Genomic DNA, 14255 nt, shown 5'->3' on the forward strand with positions numbered 1-14255 from the left:
GGGATACAGTAAACCTGCAGAGGTGCATCGGAATATAAAACTGGTGACACAGGAAACGCTCAAACATAGACCGTAAGAAGACTCAGTTTTCTTGTACTTAAGTCGGCGTTGTGTCTCTTATATTTAATTCCGATGCAATTTCTGTGTTTCATCTTCACTGTGAAGGTCCAAGGGATACAAAAAAACCTGTAGAGGTGCATCGGAATGTAAAACTGGTGACATAGGAAACGCTCAAATTATAGACAGTAGGAAGACTCAGTCTTCCTGTACTTAAGTCGGCATTGTGTCTCTTTTATTTAATTCCGATGCAATTTCTGTTTTCCATCCTCAATGGGAAGGTCCAAGGGATACAGTAAACCTGCAGAGGTGCTTCGGAATGTAAAACTGATGAGACAGGAATCGCTCAAAACATAGACAGTATGAAGACTCAGTCTTCCTGTACTTATGTCTGCATTGTGTCTCTTATATTTAATTCCGATGCAATTTCTGTGTTTCATCGTCAATGGGAAGGTCCAAGGGATACAGTAAACCTGCAGAGGTGCACCGGAGTGTAAAACTGGTGACACAGGAAACGCTCAAATCATAGACAGTAGGAAGACTCAGTCTTCCTGTACTTAAGTCGGCATTGTGTCTCTTATATTTAATTCCGATGCTATTTCTGTGTTTCATCGTCAATGGGAAGGTGTAAGGGATACAGTAAACCTGCACAGGTGCATCGGAATGTAAAACTGATGACACAGGAAACGCTCAAAACATAGACAGTAGGGAGACTTAGTCTTCCTGTACTTAAGTCAGCATTGTGTCTCTTATTTTTAATTTCGATGCAATTTGTGTGTTTCATCGCCAATGGGAAGGTCCAGGGGATACAGGAAACCTGCAGAGGTGCATCGGAATGTAAAACTGGTGACACAGGAAACGCTCTAAACATTGACCGTAAGAAGATTGTTTTCTTGAATTTAAGTCGGCATTGTGTCTCTTATATTTAATTCCGATGCAATTTCTGTGTTTCATCTTCACTGTGAAGGTCCAAGGGATACAAAAAAACCTGTAGAGGTGCATTGGAATGTAAAACTGGTGACACAGGAAACGCTCAAATTATAGGCAGTAGGAAGACTCAGTCTTCCTGTACTTAAGTCGGCATTGTGTCTCTTATATTTAATTCCGATGCAATTTCTGTGTTTCATCGGTAATGGAAAGGTCCAAGGGATACAGTAAACCTGCAGAGGTGCATCAGAATTTGAAACTGGTGACACAGGAAACGCTCAAAACATAGACAGTAGGAAGACCCAGTCTTAATGTACTTAAGTCGGCATTGTGTCTCTTATATTTATTTCCTATGAAATTTCTGTGTTTCATCGTCAACGGGAAGGTCCAAGGGATATAATAAACAAGCAGATGTGCATCGGAAAGTAAGACTGATGACACAGGAAACGCTCAAAACATAGACAGTAGGAAGACTTAGTATTCCTGTACTTAAGTCTGCATTGTGTCTCTTATATTTAATTCCGATGCAATTTATGTTTTCCATCGTCAATGGGAAGGTCCAAGGGATACAGTAAACCTGCAGAGGTGCATCGGAATGTAAAACTGATGAGACAGGACACGGTCAAATCATAGACAGTAGGAAGACTCAGTCTTCCTGTACCTAAGTCTGCTTTGTGTCTCTTATATTTAATTCCGATGCAATTTCTGTGTTTCATCGTCAATGGGAAGGTCCAAGGGATACAGTAAACCTGCAGAGGTGCATCGGAATGTAAAACTGGTGACACAGGAAACGCTCAAATCATAGACAGTAGGAAGACTCAGTCTTCCTGTACTTAAGAGGCATTGTGTCTCTTATATTTAATTCCGATGCAATTTCTGTGTTTCATCGTCAATGGGAAGGTCCAAGGGATACAGTAAACCTGCAGAGGTGCATCGGAATGTAAAACTGGTGACACAGGAAACGCTCAAAACATAGACCGTAAGAAGACTCAGTTTTCTTGTACTTAAGTCGGCGTTGTGTCTCTTATATTTAATTCCGATGCAATTACTGTGTTTCATCGTCAATGGGAAGGTCCAATGGATACAGTAAACCTGCAGAGGTCCATCGGAATGTAAAACTGGTGACACAGGAAACGCTCAAAACATAGACAGTAGGAAGACTCAGTCTTCCTGTACTTAAGTCGGCATTGTGTCTCTTATACTTACTTTCGATGCAATTTGTGTGTTTCATCGCCAATGGGAAGGTCCAGGGGATACAGTAAACCTGCAGAGGTGCATCGGAATGTAAAACTGGTGACACGGGAAACGCTGAAAACATTGACTGTAAGAAGATTGTTTTCTTGTACTTAAGTCGGCGTTGTGTCTCTTATATTTAATTCCGATGCAATTACTGTGTTTCATCGTCAATGGGAAGGTCCAATGGATACAGTAAACCTGCAGAGGTCCATCGGAATGTAAAACTGGTGACACAGGAACCGCTCAAAACATCGACAGTAGGAAGACTCAGTCTTCCTGTACTTAATTCGGCATTGTGTCTCTTATATTTAATTCCGAAGCAATTTCTGTGTTTCATCGTCAATCGGAAGGTCCAAGGGATACAGTAAACCTGCGGAGGTGCATCGGAATGTAAAACTGGTGACACAGGCAACGCTCAAAACATAGACCGTAAGAGGACTCAGTTTTCCTGTACTTAAGTCGGCGTTGTGTCTCTTATATTTAATTCCGATGCAATTTCTGTGTTTCATCGTCACTGTGAAGGTCCAAGGGATACAGTAAACCTGTAGAGGTGCATCGGAATGTAAAACTGGTGAAACAGGAAACGCTCAAATTATAGACAGTAGGAAGACTCAGTCTTCCTGTACTTAAGTCGGCATTGTGTCTCTTACATTTAATTCCGATGCAATTTCTGTGTTTCATCGTCAATGGGAAGGTCTGAGGGATACAGTAAACCTGCAGAGGTGCATCGGAATGTAAAACTGATGACACAGGAAACGCTCAAAACATACACAGTAGGAAGACTCAGTCTTCCTGTACTTAAGTCTGCATTGTGTCTCTTATATTTAATTCCGATGCAATTTCTGTGTTTCATCGTCAATGGGAAGGTGTAAGGGATACAGTAAACCTGCACAGGTGCATCGGAATGTAAAACGGATGACACAGGAAACGCTCAAAGCATAGACAGTAGGGAGACTTAGTCTTCCTGTACTTAAGTCAGCATTGTGTCTCTTATTTTTAATTCCGATGCAATTTCTGTGATTCATCGTCAATGGGTAGGTCCAATGGATACAATAAACCTGCAGAAGTGCATCGGAGTGTAAAACTGGTGAAACAGGAAACGCTCAAAACAGAGACAGTACTAAGACTCAGTCTTCCTGTTCTTAAATCGGCACTGTGTCTCTTATATTTCATTCCGATGCAATTTCTGTGATTCATGGTCACTGTGAAGGTCCAAGGGATACAGTAAACCTGCTGAGGTGCATCGGATTGTAAAACTGGTGACACGGGAAACGCTCAAAACATAGACCGTAGGAAGACTCAGTCATCCTGTTCTTAACTCGGCACTGTGTCTCTAATATTTAATTCCGAAGCAATTTCTGTGTTTCATCGTCAATGGGAAGTTCCAAGGGATACAGTAAACCTGCAGAGGTGCATCGGAATATAAAACTGATCACACAGGAAACGCTCAAAACATAGACAGTAGGAAGACTCAGTCTTCCTGTACTTAAGTCGGCATTGTGTCTCTTATATTTAATTCCGATGCAATTTCTGTGTTTCATCGTCAATCGCAAGGTCCAAGGGATACAGAAAACCTGCAGAGGTGCATCGGAATGTAAAACTGGTGACACAGGAAACGCTCAAAACATAGACCGTAAGAAGACTCAGTTTTCTTGTACTTAAGTCGGCGTTGTGTCTCTTATATTTAATTCCGATGCAATTACTGTGTTTCATCGTCAATGGGAAGGTCGAAGGTATATAATAAACAAGCAGAAGTGCATCGGAAAGTAAAACTGATGACACAGGAAACGCTCAAAACATAGACAGTAGGAAGACTTAGTCTTCCTGTACTTAGGTCGGCATTGTGTCTCTTATGTTTAATTCCGGTGCAATTTCTGTGTTTCATCGTCAATGGGAAGGTCTGAGGGATACAGTAAACCTGCAGAGGTGCATCGGAATGTAAAACTGATGACACAGGAGACGCTCAAAACATAGAAAGTAGGAAGACTCAGTCTTCCTGTACTTAAGTCTGCATTGTGTCTCTTATATTTAATTCCGATGCAATTTCTGTGATTCATCGTGAATGGGAAGGTGTAAGGGATACAGTAAACCTGCACAGGTGCATCGGAATGTAAAACTGATGACACAGGAAACGCTCAAAACATAGACAGTAGGGAGACTTAGTCTTCCTGTACTTAAGTCAGCATTGTGTCTCTTATTTTTAATTCCGATGCAATTTCTGTGTTTCATCGTCAATGGGAAGGTGTAAGGGATACAGTAAACCTGCAGAAGTGCATCGGAATGTAAAACTGGTGGCACAGGAACCACTCAAAACATAGACAGTAGGAAGACTCAGTCTTCTTGTACTTAAGTCGGCATTGTGTCTCTTATATTTAATTTCGATGAAATTTGTGTGTTTCATCGCCAATGGGAATGTCCAGGGGATACAGTAAACCTGCAGAGGTGCATCGGAATGTAAAACTAGTGACACAGGAAACGCTCAAAACATTGACTGTAAGAAGATTGTTTTCTTGTACTTAAGTCGGCATTGTGTCTCTTATATTTAATTCCGATGCAATTTCTGTGTTTCATCTTCACTGTGAAGGTCCAAGGGATACAAAAAAACCTGTAGAGGTGCATCGGAATGTAAAACTGGTGACATAGGAAACGCTCAAATTATAGACAGTAGGAAGACTCAGTCTTCCTGTACTTAAGTCGGCAATGTGTCTCTTTTATTTAATTCCGATGCAATTTCTGTTTTCCATCCTCAATGGGAAGGTCCAAGGGATACAGTAAACCTGCAGAGGTGCTTCGGAATGTAAAACTGATGAGACAGGAATCGCTCAAAACATAGACAGTAGGAAGACTCAGTCTTCCTGTACTTATGTCTGCATTGTGTCTCTTATATTTAATTCCGATGCCATTTCTGTGTTTCATCGTCAATGGGAAGGTCCAAGGGATACAGTAAACCTGCAGAGGTGCACCGGAGTGTAAAACTGGTGACACAGGAAACGCTCAAATCATAGACAGTAGGAAGACTCAGTCTTCCTGTACTTAAGGCGGCATTGTGTCTCTTACATTTAATTCCGATGCAATTTCTGTGTTTCATCGTCAATGGGAAGGTCTGAGGGATACAGTAAACCTGCAGAGGTGCATCGGAATGTAAAACTGATGACACAGGAAATGCTCAAAACATAGAAAGTAGGAAGACACAGTCTTCCTGTACTTAAGTCTGCATTGTGTCTCTTATATTTAATTCCGATGCTATTTCTGTGTTTCATCGTCAATGGGAAGGTGTAAGGGATACAGTAAACCTGGACAGGTGCATCGGAATGTAAAACTGATGACACAGGAAACGCCCAAAACATAGACAGTAGGGAGACTTAGTCTTCCTGTACTTAAGTCAGCATTGTGTCTCTTATTTTTAATTTCGATGCAATTTGTGTGTTTCATCGCCAATGGGAAGGTCTGAGGGATACAGTAAACCTGCAGAGGTGCATCGGAATGTAAAACTGATGACACAGGAAACGCTCAAAACATAGAAAGTAGGAAGACACAGTCTTCCTGTACTTAAGTCGGCATTGTGTCTCTTATATTTAATTCCGATGCAGTTTCTGTGTTTCATCGTCACTGTGAAGTCCAAGGGATACAGTAAACCTATAGACGTGCATCGGAATGTAAAACGGGTGACATAGGAAACGCTCAAATTATAGACAGTAGGAAGACTCAGTCTTCCTGTACTTAAGTCGGCATTGTGTCTCTTATATTTAATTCCGATGCAATTTCAGTGTTTCATCGTCAATGGGAAGGTCCAAGGGATACAGTAAACCTGCAGAGGTGCATCAGAATGTAAAACTGGTGACACAGGAAACGCTCAAAACATAGACAGTAGGAAGACTCAGTCTCCCTGTACTTAATTCGGCATTGTGTCTCTTATATTTAATTCCGAAGCAATTTCTGTGTTTCATCGTCAATCGGAAGGTCCAAGGGATACAGTAAACCTGCGGAGGTGCATCGGAATGTAAAACTGGTGACACAGGAAACGCTCAAAACATAGACCGTAAGAAGACTCAGTTTTCTTGTACTTAAGTCGGCATTGTGTCTCTTATATTTAATTCCGATGCAATTTCTGTGTTTCATCGTCAGTTGGAAGGTCCAATGGATACAGTAAACCTGCATAGTTCCTTCGGAATGTAAAACTCGTGACACAGGAAACGCTCAAAACATAGACAGTAGGAAGCCTCAGTCTTCCTGTACTTAAGTCGGCATTCTGTCTCTTATATTTAGTTTCGATGCGATTTGTGTGTTTCATCGCCAATGGGAAGGTCCAGGGGATACAGTAAACCTGAAGAGGTGCATCGGAATGTAAAACTGGTGACACAGGAAACGCTCAAAGCATTGACTGTAAGAAGACTGTTTTCTTGTACTTAAGTCGGCATTGTGTCTCTTATATTTAATTCCGATGCAATTTTTGTGTTTCATCGTCACTGTGAAGGTCCAAGGGATACAGTAAACCTGCAGAGGTGCATCAGAATGTAAAACTGGTGACACAGGAAACGCTCAAAACATTGACAGTAGGAAGACTCAGTCTTCCTGTACTTAAGTCGGCATTGTGTCTCTTATATTTAATTCCGATGCAATTTCAGTGTTTCATCGTCACTGTGAAGTCCAAGGGATACAGTAAACCTGTAGAGGTGCATCGGAATGTAAAAAGGGTGACATTGGAAACGCTCAAATTATAGACAGTAGGAAGACTCAGTCTTCCTGTACTTAAGTCGGCATTGTGTCTCTTATATTTAATTCCGATGCAATGTCAGTGTTTCATCGTCAATCGGAAGGTCCAAGGGATACAGTAAACCTGCGGAGGTGCATCGGAATGTAAAACTGGTAACACAGGAAACGCTCGAAACATAGACCGTAAGAAGACTCAGTTTTCTTGTACTTAAGTCGGCGTTGTGTCTCTTATATTTAATTCCGATGCAATTTCTGTGTTTCATCGTCAGTGGGAAGGTCCAATGGATACAGTAAACCTGCATAGTTCCTTCGGAATGTAAAACTCGTGACACAGGAAACGCTCAAAACATAGACAGTAGGAAGACTCAGTCTTCCTGTACTTAAGTCGGCATTGTGTCTCTTACATTTAATTCCGATGCAATTTCTGTGTTTCATCATCAATGGGAAGGTCCAAGGATACAGTAAACCTGCAGAGGTGCATCGGAATGTAAAACTGGTGACACAGGAAACGCTCAAAGCATAGACAGTAGGAAGACACGGTCTTCCTGTACTTAAGTCGGCACTGTGTCTCTTATATTTAATTCCGATTCTGTGATTCATCGTCACTGTGAAGGTCCAAGGGATACAGTAAACCTGCTGAGGTGCATCGGATTGTAAATCTGGTGACACGGGAAACGCTCAAAGTATAGACAGTAGGAAGACTCAGTCTTCCTGTACTTAAGTCGGCATTGTGTCTCTTATATTTAATTCCGATGCAATTTCTGTTTTTAATCGTTAATGGGAAGGTCCAAGGGATACAGTAAACCTGCAGAGGTGCATCCGAATGTAAAACTGATGAAACAGGAAACGCTCAAAACATAGACAGAAGGGAGACTTAGTCTTCCTGCACTTAAGTCAGCATTGTGTCTCTTATTTTTAATTCCGATGCAATTTCTGTGTTTCATCGTCAAAGGGAAGGTCCAAGGGATACAATAAACCTGCAGAGGTGCATCGGAATGTAAAACTGATGACTCAGGAACCGCTCAAAACATAGACAGTACTCTCAGTCTTCCTGTACCTAAGTCGGCACTGTGTCTCTTATATTTAATTCCGATGCAATTTCTGTGATTCATCGTCACTGTGAAGGTCCAAGGGATATAGTAAACCTGCTGAGGTGCATCGGATTGTAAAACTGGTGACACGGGAAACGCTCAAAGCATAGACAGTAGGAAGACTCAGTCATCCTGTTCTTAACTCGGCATTGTGTCTCTAATATTTAATTCCGATGCAATTTCTGAGTTTCACCGTCAATGGGATGTTCCAAGGGATACAGTAATCCTGCAGAGGTGCATCGGAATATAAAACTGGTGACACAGGAAACGCTCAAAACATAGACCGTAAGAAGACTCAGTTTTCTTGTACTGAAGTCGGCATTGTGTCTCTTGTATTTAATTCCGATGCAATTTCTGTGTTTCATCGTCAGTTGGAAGGTCCAATGGATACAGTAAACCTGCATAGTTCCTTCGGAATGTAAAACTCGTGACACAGGAAACGCTCAAAACATAGACAGTAGGAAGCCTCAGTCTTCCTGTACTTAAGTCGGCATTCTGTCTCTTATATTTAGTTTCGATGCGATTTGTGTGTTTCATCGCCAATGGGAAGGTCCAGGGGATACAGTAAACCTGAAGAGGTGCATCGGAATGTAAAACTGGTGACACAGGAAACGCTCAAAGCATTGACTGTAAGAAGACTGTTTTCTTGTACTTAAGTCGGCATTGTGTCTCTTATATTTAATTCCGATGCAATTTTTGTGTTTCATCGTCACTGTGAAGGTCCAAGGGATACAGTAAACCTGCAGAGGTGCATCAGAATGTAAAACTGGTGACACAGGAAACGCTCAAAACATAGACAGTAGGAAGACTCAGTCTTCCTTTACTTAAGTCGGCATTGTGTCTCTTATATTTAATTCCGATGCAATTTCAGTGTTTCATCGTCACTGTGAAGTCCAAGGGATACAGTAAACCTGTAGAGGTGCATCGGAATGTAAAAAGGGTGACATTGGAAACGCTCAAATTATAGACAGTAGGAAGACTCAGTCTTCCTGTACTTAAGTCGGCATTGTGTCTCTTATATTTAATTCCGATGCAATGTCAGTGTTTCATCGTCAATCGGAAGGTCCAAGGGATACAGTAAACCTGCGGAGGTGCATCGGAATGTAAAACTGGTAACACAGGAAACGCTCGAAACATAGACCGTAAGAAGACTCAGTTTTCTTGTACTTAAGTCGGCGTTGTGTCTCTTATATTTAATTCCGATGCAATTTCTGTGTTTCATCGTCAGTGGGAAGGTCCAATGGATACATTAAACCTGCATAGTTCCTTCGGAATGTAAAACTCGTGACACAGGAAACGCTCAAAACATAGACAGTAGGAAGACTCAGTCTTCCTGTACTTAAGTCGGCATTGTGTCTCTTACATTTAATTCCGATGCAATTTCTGTGTTTCATCATCAATGGGAAGGTCCAAGGATACAGTAAACCTGCAGAGGTGCATCGGAATGTAAAACTGGTGACACAGGAAACGCTCAAAGCATAGACAGTAGGAAGACACGGTCTTCCTGTACTTAAGTCGGCACTGTGTCTCTTATATTTAATTCCGATTCTGTGATTCATCGTCACTGTGAAGGTCCAAGGGATACAGTAAACCTGCTGAGGTGCATCGGATTGTAAATCTGGTGACACGGGAAACGCTCAAAGTATAGACAGTAGGAAGACTCAGTCTTCCTGTACTTAAGTCGGCATTGTGTCTCTTATATTTAATTCCGATGCAATTTCTGTTTTTAATCGTTAATGGGTAGGTCCAAGGGATACAGTAAACCTGCAGAGGTGCATCCGAATGTAAAACTGATGAAACAGGAAACGCTCAAAACATAGACAGAAGGGAGACTTAGTCTTCCTGCACTTAAGTCAGCATTGTGTCTCTTATTTTTAATTCCGATGCAATTTCTGTGTTTCATCGTCAAAGGGAAGGTCCAAGGGATACAATAAACCTGCAGAGGTGCATCGGAATGTAAAACTGGTGACTCAGGAACCGCTCAAAACATAGACAGTATTCTCAGTCTTCCTGTACCTAAGTCGGCACTGTGTCTCTTATATTTAATTTCGATGCAATTTCTGTGATTCATCGTCACTGTGAAGGTCCAAGGGATATAGTAAACCTGCTGAGGTGCATCGGATTGTAAAACTGGTGACACGGGAAACGCTCAAAGCATAGACAGTAGGAAGACTCAGTCATCCTGTTCTTAACTCGGCATTGTGTCTCTAATATTTAATTCCGATGCAATTTCTGAGTTTCACCGTCAATGGGATGTTCCAAGGGATACAGTAAACCTGCAGAGGTGCATCGGAATGTAAAACTGGTGACACAGGAAACGCTCAAAACATAGACCGTAAGAAGACTCAGTTTTCTTGTACTTAAGTCGGCATTGTGTCTCTTATATTTAATTCCGATGCAATTTCTGTGTTTCATCGTCAGTTGGAAGGTCCAATGGATACAGTAAACCTGCATAGTTCCTTCGGAATGTAAAACTCGTGACACAGGAAACGCTCAAAACATAGACAGTAGGAAGCCTCAGTCTTCCTGTACTTAAGTCGGCATTCTGTCTCTTATATTTAGTTTCGATGCGATTTGTGTGTTTCATCGCCAATGGGAAGGTCCAGGGGATACAGTAAACCTGAAGAGGTGCATCGGAATGTAAAACTGGTGACACAGGAAACGCTCAAAGCATTGACTGTAAGAAGACTGTTTTCTTGAACTTAAGTCGGCATTGTGTCTCTTATATTTAATTCCGATGCAATTTTTGTGTTTCATCGTCACTGTGAAGGTCCAAGGGATACAGTAAACCTGCAGAGGTGCATCAGAATGTAAAACTGGTGACACAGGAAACGCTCAAAACATAGACAGTAGGAAGACTCAGTCTTCCTGTACTTAAGTCGGCATTGTGTCTCTTATATTTAATTCCGATGCAATTTCAGTGTTTCATCGTCACTGTGAAGTCCAAGGGATACAGTAAACCTGTAGAGGTGCATCGGAATGTAAAAAGGGTGACATTGGAAACGCTCAAATTATAGACAGTAGGAAGACTCAGTCTTCCTGTACTTAAGTCGGCATTGTGTCTCTTATATTTAATTCCGATGCAATGTCAGTGTTTCATCGTCAATCGGAAGGTCCAAGGGATACAGTAAACCTGCGGAGGTGCATCGGAATGTAAAACTGGTAACACAGGAAACGCTCGAAACATAGACCGTAAGAAGACTCAGTTTTCTTGTACTTAAGTCGGCGTTGTGTCTCTTATATTTAATTCCGATGCAATTTCTGTGTTTCATCGTCAGTAGGAAGGTCCAATGGATACAGTAAACTTGCATAGTTCCTTCGGAATGTAAAACTCGTGACACAGGAAACGCTCAAAACATAGACAGTAGGAAGACTCAGTCTTCCTGTACTTAAGTCGGCATTGTGTCTCTTACATTTAATTCCGATGCAATTTCTGTGTTTCATCATCAATGGGAAGGTCCAAGGATACAGTAAACCTGCAGAGGTGCATCGGAATGTACAACTGGTGACACAGGAAACGCTCAAAGCATAGACAGTAGGAAGACACGGTCTTCCTGTACTTAAGTCGGCACTGTGTCTCTTATATTTAATTCCGATTCTGTGATTCATCGTCACTGTGAAGGTCCAAGGGATACAGTAAACCTGCTGAGGTGCATCGGATTGTAAATCTGGTGACACGGGAAACGCTCAAAGTATAGACAGTAGGAAGACTCAGTCTTCCTGTACTTAAGTCGGCATTGTGTCTCTTATATTTAATTCCGATGCAATTTCTGTTTTTAATCGTTAATGGGAAGGTCCAAGGGATACAGTAAACCTGCAGAGGTGCATCCGAATGTAAAACTGATGAAACAGGAAACGCTCAAAACATAGACAGAAGGGAGACTTAGTCTTCCTGCACTTAAGTCAGCATTGTGTCTCTTATTTTTAATTCCGATGCAATTTCTGTGTTTCATCGTCAAAGGGAAGGTCCAAGGGATACACTAAACCTGCAGAGGTGCATCGGAATGTAAAACTGGTGACTCAGGAACCGCTCAAAACATAGACAGTACTCTCAGTCTTCCTGTACCTAAGTCGGCACTGTGTCTCTTATATTTAATTCCGATGCAATTTCTGTGATTCATCGTCACTGTGAAGGTCCAAGGGATATAGTAAACCTGCTGAGGTGCATCGGATTGTAAAACTGGTGACACGGGAAACGCTCAAAGCATAGACAGTAGGAAGACTCAGTCATCCTGTTCTTAACTCGGCATTGTGTCTCTAATATTTAATTCCGATGCAATTTCTGAGTTTCACCGTCAATGGGATGTTCCAAGGGATACAGTAAACCTGCAGAGGTGCATCGGAATGTAAAACTGGTAACACAGGAAACGCTCAAAACATAGACCGTAAGAAGACTCAGTTTTCTTGTACTTAAGTCGGCATTGTGTCTCTTATATTTATTTCCTATGAAATTTCTGTGTTTCATCGTCAACGGGAAGGTCCAAGGGATATAATAAACAAGCAGATGTGCATCGGAAAGTAAAACTGATGACACAGGAAACGCTCAAAACATAGACAGTAGGAAGACTTAGTCTTCCTGTACTTAAGTCGGCATTGTGTCTCTTATATTTAATTCCGATGCAATTTCTGTTTTCCATCGTCAATGGTAACGTCCAAGGGATACAGTAAACCTGCAGAGGTGCATCGGAATGTAAATTGATGAGACAGGAAACGCTCAAAACATAGACAGTATTAAGACTCAGTCTTCCTGTACTTAAGTCTGCATTGTGTCTCTTATGTTTAATTCCGATGCAATTTCTGTGTTTCATCGTCAATGCGAAGATCCAAGGGATACAGTAAACCTGCTGAGGTGCATCGGATTGTAAAACTGGTGACACGGGAAACGCTCATAACATAGACAGTAGGAAGACTCAGTCATGCTGTTCTTAACTCGGCACTGTGTCTCTAATATCTATTTGCGATTAAATTTCTGTGTTTCATCGTGAATGATAAGGTGCATGAGATACAGTAAACCTGCAGAGGTGCATCGGAATGTAAAACTGGTGACACAGGAAACGCTCAAAACATAGACCGTGTGAAGACTCAGTTTTCTTGTACTTAAGTCGGCGTTGTGTCTCTTATATTTAATTCCGTTGCAATTTCTGTGTTTCATCATCAATGGGAAGGTCCAATGGATACAGTAAACCTGCAGAGGTGAATCGGAATGTAAAACTGGTGACACAGGAAACGCTCAAAAAATAGACAGTAGGAAGACTCAGTCTTCCTGTACTTAAGTCGGCATTATGTCTCTTATATTTAATTTCGATGCAATTTGTGTGTTTCATCGCCAATGGGAAGGTCCAAGGGATACAGTAAACCTGCAGAGGTGCATCGGAATGTAAAACTGGTGAGACAGGAAACGCTCAAAATATTGACCGTAAGAAGACTGTTTTCTGGTACTTACGTCGGCATTGTGTCTCTTATATTTAATTCCGATGCAACTTCTGTGTTTCATTGTCACTGTGAAGGTCCAACTCATACAGTAAACCTGTAGAGGTGGATCGGAATGTAAAACTGGTGACACAGGAAACGCTCAAATTTTAGACAGTAGGAAGACTCAGACCTCCTGTACTTAAGTCGGCATTGTGTCTCTTATATTTAATTCCGATGCAATTTCTGTGTTTCATCGTCAATGGGAAGGCCCAAGGGATACAGTAATCCTGCAGAGGTACATTGGAATGTAAAACTGGTGACACAGGAAACGCTCAAATCATAGACAGTAGGAAGACTCAGTCTTCCTGTACTTAAGTCGGCATTGTGTCTCTTATATTTATTTCCGATGAAATTTCTGTGTTTCATCATCAATGGGAAGGTCCAAGGGATATAATAAACAAGCAGAGGTGCATCGGAAAGTAAAACTGATGACACAGGAAACGCTCAAAACATAGACAGTAGGAAGACTTAGTCTTCCTGTACTTAAGTCGGCATTGTGTCTCTTATATTTAATTCCGATGCAATTGCTGTGTTTCATCGTCAATGGAAAGGTCCAAGGGATACAGTAAACCTGCAGAGGTGCATCAGAATGTAAAACTGGTGACACAGGAAACGCTCAAAACATAGACAGTAGGAAGACTCAGTCTTCCTGTACTTAAGTCGGCATTGTGTCTCTTATATTAATTTCCTATGAAATTTCTGTGTTTCATCGTCAACGGGAAGGTCCAAGGGATATAATAAACAAGCAGATGTGCATCG

The sequence above is a fragment of the Schistocerca nitens genome, chromosome 7, assembly GCF_023898315.1.
Source record: "Schistocerca nitens isolate TAMUIC-IGC-003100 chromosome 7, iqSchNite1.1, whole genome shotgun sequence".
Classification (NCBI taxonomy): domain Eukaryota; kingdom Metazoa; phylum Arthropoda; class Insecta; order Orthoptera; family Acrididae; genus Schistocerca; species Schistocerca nitens.